Source organism: Sorex fumeus, unplaced genomic scaffold (genome assembly GCF_029834395.1).
Source record: "Sorex fumeus unplaced genomic scaffold, SorFum_2.1 ptg000034l, whole genome shotgun sequence".
NCBI lineage: Eukaryota > Metazoa > Chordata > Mammalia > Eulipotyphla > Soricidae > Sorex > Sorex fumeus.
In genome coordinates this window covers 25637727-25644244 of record NW_026606091.1, presented here as the reverse complement: position 1 = coordinate 25644244, position 6518 = coordinate 25637727, and the positions used below count along the sequence as shown (strand labels likewise).

The window sequence follows — 6518 nt, the reverse complement described above, 5'->3', positions numbered from 1 at the left end:
GCACCTCCTATGCGGGCTCCCTCAGCTTTTCAGCGGCCAGGCGCTGCCGGGACTGTGGAGCGCACGGTAAAGGCCCATGGGTCCCCACATTTCAGGGGTCCTCTCTGAAGGACAGCGGCTTAGATCCGCAGGAGTCCTCTGACGCCCTGGTTGCATTCGGGCGTCCCCTAAGCCCTGCTTGGGTCTCTGTACCCCCAACCCCCACCCCCTGAAGGCGCCAGCGGCTAGTCGCTCCTCTGAGCCCTGGTGGTGGACAGATTTGGATTTACCGCTGAGTGAGCTCTGCTCGCACTGGTCCATCAGCCCTGCGCGCTCCTGGTCCCGCTGCAGGTCCTTCAAGTTCTGTCTGCCCCTCCAGGCTGGTGGAGCCTGCCCATCTGGAGGGATTTTGGTCCTTCCTGATCTCGGGGTAGTGGTCACTGCACCCCACTGGCCCAGGAGACACTGATGCTTGGTCTCTCTGTGGTCCCACCCTTTGTGAGAAAAGCACTGGCCTGAGGCAGAGGCCGGCTAGTGTCGGGAAGGGGCTCTGGAGTTCGGATTAAAGAGCTAATTTATTTAATTGTATTGAATGAACCCAGGCGGTTGTGGTCCTAGGGTTTATTCCTGGCTCTATGCTCAGAGATCGCTCCTTGTGGGGCCCTGAGGACCATAGTGGGTGTCTGGGATTGAACCTCTGAGGGCCACGAGCAAGGCAAACCCCCACCAGCTGTACTATCTCTCCTGTCCAAGAGCTGTTTTAATATTTGGAATATCCAGGCCTTCCTATGTCCAGCTGGGCTCCAAGGGGCTGGACACTGACCACTTGACTCATTCCCAGAACATGAGGCAAATACATCTTTATGTTCCAGACCTTTCAGTGTCAGAGCAGGCCAGACTGGGATCATCTCTGAGTCAAAAAAAGGACTTCTGATGTTGGGTGGGGATTTAAGCCCTTCTTTAGCCCCTGGCTTATTGCACTGACAACCCCCTTTGAGATAAGCAGCAGAGTCCAGTGTAAAGAATTCCCTGTCCTCTCTAGAATCTCTGGACTGCTCTTTCCACGGTAACCCAAACTTCAAATCACAGGTGTAGATGTTGCGAGAGCCCAAAAGCGTGAGGAGGAAGTGGCTTCTTTGCGGGCTGTGGGTGAGATGCTGGGAATTTTGCAGTGTCTCTAAATCAGGCCTCTGGAAGGGACAGGCACTGAATGGAGTTAGGACAGTGTCAAGGGGCATCATTGCCCAGCAATCCCCAGGTACCACACAGACATGAGAAACACCAACAAAGTTCAGACACAGAAAGGGTTTGACCTCAGTTATCATTTCTTTTTTTTCTTTTTGGGTCACACCCGGCGATGCACAGGTGTTACTCCTGGCTCTGCACTCAGATATCACCCCTGGCGGTGCTCAGGGGACCATATAGGATGCTGGGAATCGAAGCCGGGTTGGCCGCGTGCAAGGCAAACACCCTACCCGCTGTGCTATGGCTCCAACCCCAATTATCATTTCTTTTTGTTTTTTGTCCTATTGAAGAATTCTTTTCAACCACAAGACCTTTTCCTCCAAACCGCCAGGGACCATCCCAGCTCCCAAATAACCTCTGATCCCGGAAGTCACGCCCACGGCCCACCCCCCAGCGCCATCTTTACAGCACACAGCCATACAGAGAGAAGAAGGACCACATGGAGGGCTGACTCCACAGCTCCCAGAGAAGACACCAGGTTCCAAAAAGAGCCAAGATCACCGGGAAGTCCCAGATGGGGTAGGTGCTGCATCCCGCCTCCCCCAGATAGAACCCCGGTGACCAGAAGCCTCCACAAGCATAGCTTGAGTATGTGGGAACTAGGACTTTTCCTCCAAACCACGTGGCCACGTAATCTCTGTATATACAAAGTGATCAATGGGAAGTAAATCACCCAACGTTTCTCCCTGAAAATCAGAGTTAAGTTTGGAGCACGGCCACAGCCCCAGAAGCACAAGGACTTAATGCAGAACCCAGCAGCTTGGAGCAGAAAAGTGAACGGACTATGCGTTAATCCAGGCCATCATGTCTGCCCAGAGGGGAAAGGGTGTTGCTCCCTTCCGCCTTCTCCTCTCTGGAAAGAAAGATGGCGGCCGCATGGGAGCCTGGTGGAGAGCAGGTCTGAGCCGGGGGTGGGGGCGTGATGGGGACAATGAAAATTTTCTTTTTCTGAGGGGCACAATGGGTAGGGATATGTGTGTCTTGCATGTATCTGATCCCTAGGCCCCAATATGGATCCTGAAGCCTAGCCAGGAATGATCCCTGAGCACAAGCTGGGAGAAAGCCCTGAGCATGGCTGGGTGTGACCCAAGAACAATAACAATTTCTTAAAAATTTCTTCTAGAAGGTTGCCAGTTTTAGCTTTTAGATTCATTTTTATAGTGGGTGGATGCTATGAAATCAGGCTTGTGGTATCTTGCTTTCTCTTCTTTTTTTTTTTTTTTTTTTGCTTTTTGGGTCATACCCGGCGATGTACAGGGGTTACTCCTGGCTCTGCACTCAGGAGTTACTCCTGGCGGTGCTCAGGGGACCATATGGGATGCTGGGAATCGAACCCGGGTTGGCAGCATGCAAGGCAACCGCCCTACCCGCTGTGCTGTTTCTCCAGCCCCTTGCTTTCTCTTCTTATTTGGCTTATGGACAAACAGACAATTGCTCAACTATCATTTCTTTTTTTTTAATCAAGTTGTATATATACAACTTTATTCCTGCATCTTCTCAAGTATTTCTTCCTTATATTTGCCCTTCTCCTTTCCTCCTTGGTAAGACTTGGTTTTGTGTTCAAGGATCCTTTTGCGATCTTTGTCCAGTTTCAGTCTAGAGATAACCACCTTACTAGGGTAAATGCCCACTTGGACAGTTGTGCCATTTGCCTTCTCCCGCTGGACTCGTTCAATGTAGATAACATATTTCTTTCTGTAAACCGGGACTACTTTGGACTATAGACCAAACATGATTGCCACTCAATGCCTCTTTTGCAAACCACAACACCCAAAAGGAGAGAGAGAACAAAGGGGAATGCCCTGCCACAGAGGCAGGGTGAGATGGGGGGGATGGGGGGTGGGAGGGACACTGGGATCTGTGGTGGTGGGAAATGGGCACTGATGAGGGATGGGTATTTGATCATTGTATAATTGAAACCCAAGCACAAAATTTGTAAGTCTACAACTGTACCTCATGGTGTCTCAATAATAAAAATTTAAAAAGTAAAAAAAACCTGGACTACTTTGCCAATTTGCTGACCCTTGTAGTGTCCTCTCACAACCTGAACCTCAAAGTCCTTCCAGATGGGCATGGATCACACATTGTACCTCTGTTTCAGCTCTTTGGAAAGAGGGGAAGACATAATCTTCCTATGAATGTGGGAAGGTGCATTGAAATGCCTCTTACGATTCTTGCTCCGGTCAGAAGTCACAAAAGTATTGAACTTCATTTTGGCAGTTACACTTCAGCGATGGCCGCAGAAGGGAAAAGCTGAACTATCATTTCTTAAAAAAAATATTCTTTCCCAGTTAGCCATATACGTGTGGAATGGTTCATTCTCCATTCAGAGACAAACATTTAACAATAGATTACTGCAGCTTTATATGTATGGAAAACAGTAGTATAAGTCCTCCTACTCACTTTTTTCCCAAAGTTATTTTGTTCGTTTTAGGTTCTTTGAATTAAGTTTTAATTTGTATTCTGTGTGTGTGTGTGTGTGTGTGTGTGTATGTGTGTTTTGCGACCACACCGAACAGTGCTCAAGGTTGCCCTGGGCATGGTGTTTGGGGGATCAGGCAGTGTCAAAGATTAAATCAGGCCTCCTACATGCAAAGCATGCACTCCAGCACTTTCCATATACATCTTAGAATCAAATTTAAATCAAATTGTGTGTAATTATAACAAAATTAAAAGTAGGGCTGGAAAGATAAGTAGACGAGTAAGGCGCCTGCCTTGCCTTTGAATACCCCAGTCTCCAGTTTCAATGATTTTGACCATTTGTTGTTCTCTTACTAGGTTCCTTTTTTAAGTCCACATAGGGTAAGTATGCAAGTAAGAATGCAACAGTTATGTGTACCTAGGTCTAGAAGTCAACATAACGAATGACCTGGCACCTGAGTTGCGCAGGAGGAAGAGAGCGGCTTCGAACACCTTTAAGAACGTCGAAGAAATAGCTAAGAGGACGAAGAACCTCCAAAGAACCTCCGGCTCCGGGCACATCTCTTTGATTCCACCATTCTTCCTGCATTAACATACGACTCAGAGACCTGGGCCCTATGAAAACAGGATGGGAACGCTATTCACTATTCGAGTCTCCCAAAGATGAATCGAAAGAGCTATGCTTGGAGTATCATGTTTCACTCAAATGAGAGAAAGAGTCCAGAGTTCCAACCTTGTTGGCGGTCAAGAATCAAGGACGCTGTCTCCTTTGCCAAGGTGTTGAAAATCAGATGGGCTGGACATGTAATGAGATTTGGAGACAACCGCTGGACTATAGCCATTACCGACTGGATTCCACGGAATGTCAAAAGATCGTGTGGCCGCCCACCTATGAGATGGTCAGACTTCTTCGTCAAGACCGTGAACGATCGGTTTGAGGCTGTTCATATTCCTAGAACAATTAGACACCATTAGGCTACACTAGCATGCGACAGGGACGAATGAAGACTTTACTGGTGCCCGCTCAAGTAAATCAATGAGTAACGGGATGTCAAGTGATCAAGTGATCAAGGATAAGTTTCACTTAATCACTTATCTTCCCGTTAGTCGTCGATTTGCTCGAGCGGGCGCCAGTAACGTCTCCATTTGTCCCTGTCGCGTGCTAGTGTAGCCCAATGGCATCTGTTCGCTCCGGGAACATGGAGGGCCTCAAATCGATCGTTCATGATCTTGACGAAGAAGTCTGACTATCTGGAAGGTGGGTGGCCACGCGGTCTTTTGACATCCCGTGGAATCCAGTTGGTAACAGCTCTAGTCCAGCGGTCGTCTTTAAATCTCATTACGTGACCAGCCCATCTGATTTTCGACACCTTGGCATATGAGACAGTGTCCCTGATTCTTGATCGTCGACGAATGTCAGAACTCCGGATTCTCTCTCTCATTTGAGTGAAACGTGATATTCTAAGCATAGCTCTTTCTATTCTTCTTTGGGAGACCTGAATAGCGTTCTCATCTTGTTTGCGTAGGGCCCAGGTCTCTGAGGCATATGTTAATGCAGGAAGAACAGTGGAATCAAAGAGATGTGCCCGGAGCTGGAGGTTCTTCGTCCTCTTAGCTATTTCTTCGATGTTCTTAAAGGCGTTCCAAGCCGCTCTCTTCCTCCTGCGCAGCTCGGGTGCCAGGTCATTTGTCATGTTGACTTCTTGACCTAGGTATACATAGCTGTTGCATTCGGAGATGGTCGTTCCATTGAGAGCTAATGGGGCATCAGGAACGAGGCTGTTTCTCATAAACATTGTCTTCGTAAGATTCAGCTGTAGTCCTACCTTTCCACACTCATGGTCAAAGTCGGCCAGCATTTGTGCCGCTTGGCTGATGTTTGGTGTTATTAAAACAATATCATCAGCAAAGCGGAGGTGGTGTAGTTGCCGACCATCTATCTTCACTCCCATTCCTTCCCATTCCAGTCATCGCATGATGTTCTCGAGGGTGGCACTGAAGAAATGGTATCACCCTGCCGAACCCCTCTCTTGACATCAATGATCACTTCTTTGTAGAATGGTGAGATCCTGGTAGTGAATCCGCAATACAGCTCACGGAGGATCTTGATGTATTGGGCTTGAATGCCCTGATTGGCTAGGGCTTCAATGACCGCTTCCGTCTCAACAGAATCAAAGGCCTTCTTTAAATCAATGAACGTTAAACAGCGCGGCATCTTGAACTCCCGAGAAACCTCAATGAGCTTGGTTATCGTGTGGATATGGTCGATGGTGCTGAATCCTTTGCGGAACCCGGCTTGCTCGCATGGTTGTCCTTCATCTAGTGTTCTGCCAATCCTATTTAGGATGACTCGAGTGAACAACTTGTAGATGACAGACAATAGGCAGATCGAGCGATAGTTGCCAATGTCATGGATGTCTCCCTTCTTGAACAGTAGTATGGTCCTGCTGGTTTTCCATTGGGACGGAACCTTGCATTCAGACAGGTAGCAAGTGAAGAGCCGAGCCAGTGTATTGATGAGTACTGACGGCAGGTTCTTCAGGTGTTCAGGTCTGACCTTGTCTGGGCCGGGTGCTGTTTGTTTCTTTACCGATGAAATGGCGTGTCGGATTTTGGAAGGGAGAACGTTGGGAACGACATATCCATCCTGTGGAATTTGGTATGTCGGCAAGTGGACATGGCTATCGAAGAGATTTGAGTAGAAGTCATGGATATTCTTCTCCATTGCCGTTCTGGAGGATGTGATGGATCCATCAGGACGTCGGAGGGCAGTCATCTTGGTCTTATAGTTGGCGAAGGACAGGCGGGCGTTACGAATACTTTTCCCGGCTTCTGCCGCATCTACCAGTACTTCTGCTCTTCTCTCTTTGAGG

At 48.3% G+C, this 6518-nt stretch overlaps 1 pseudogene; it reads right to left on the bottom strand.

The window, feature by feature from the left end:
* Window positions 1-2705: 2705 nt before the first annotated feature.
* On the bottom strand, window positions 2706-3439 carry LOC130026481 (60S ribosomal protein L26-like 1; annotated as a pseudogene).
* Window positions 3440-6518: the final 3079 nt, after the last annotated feature.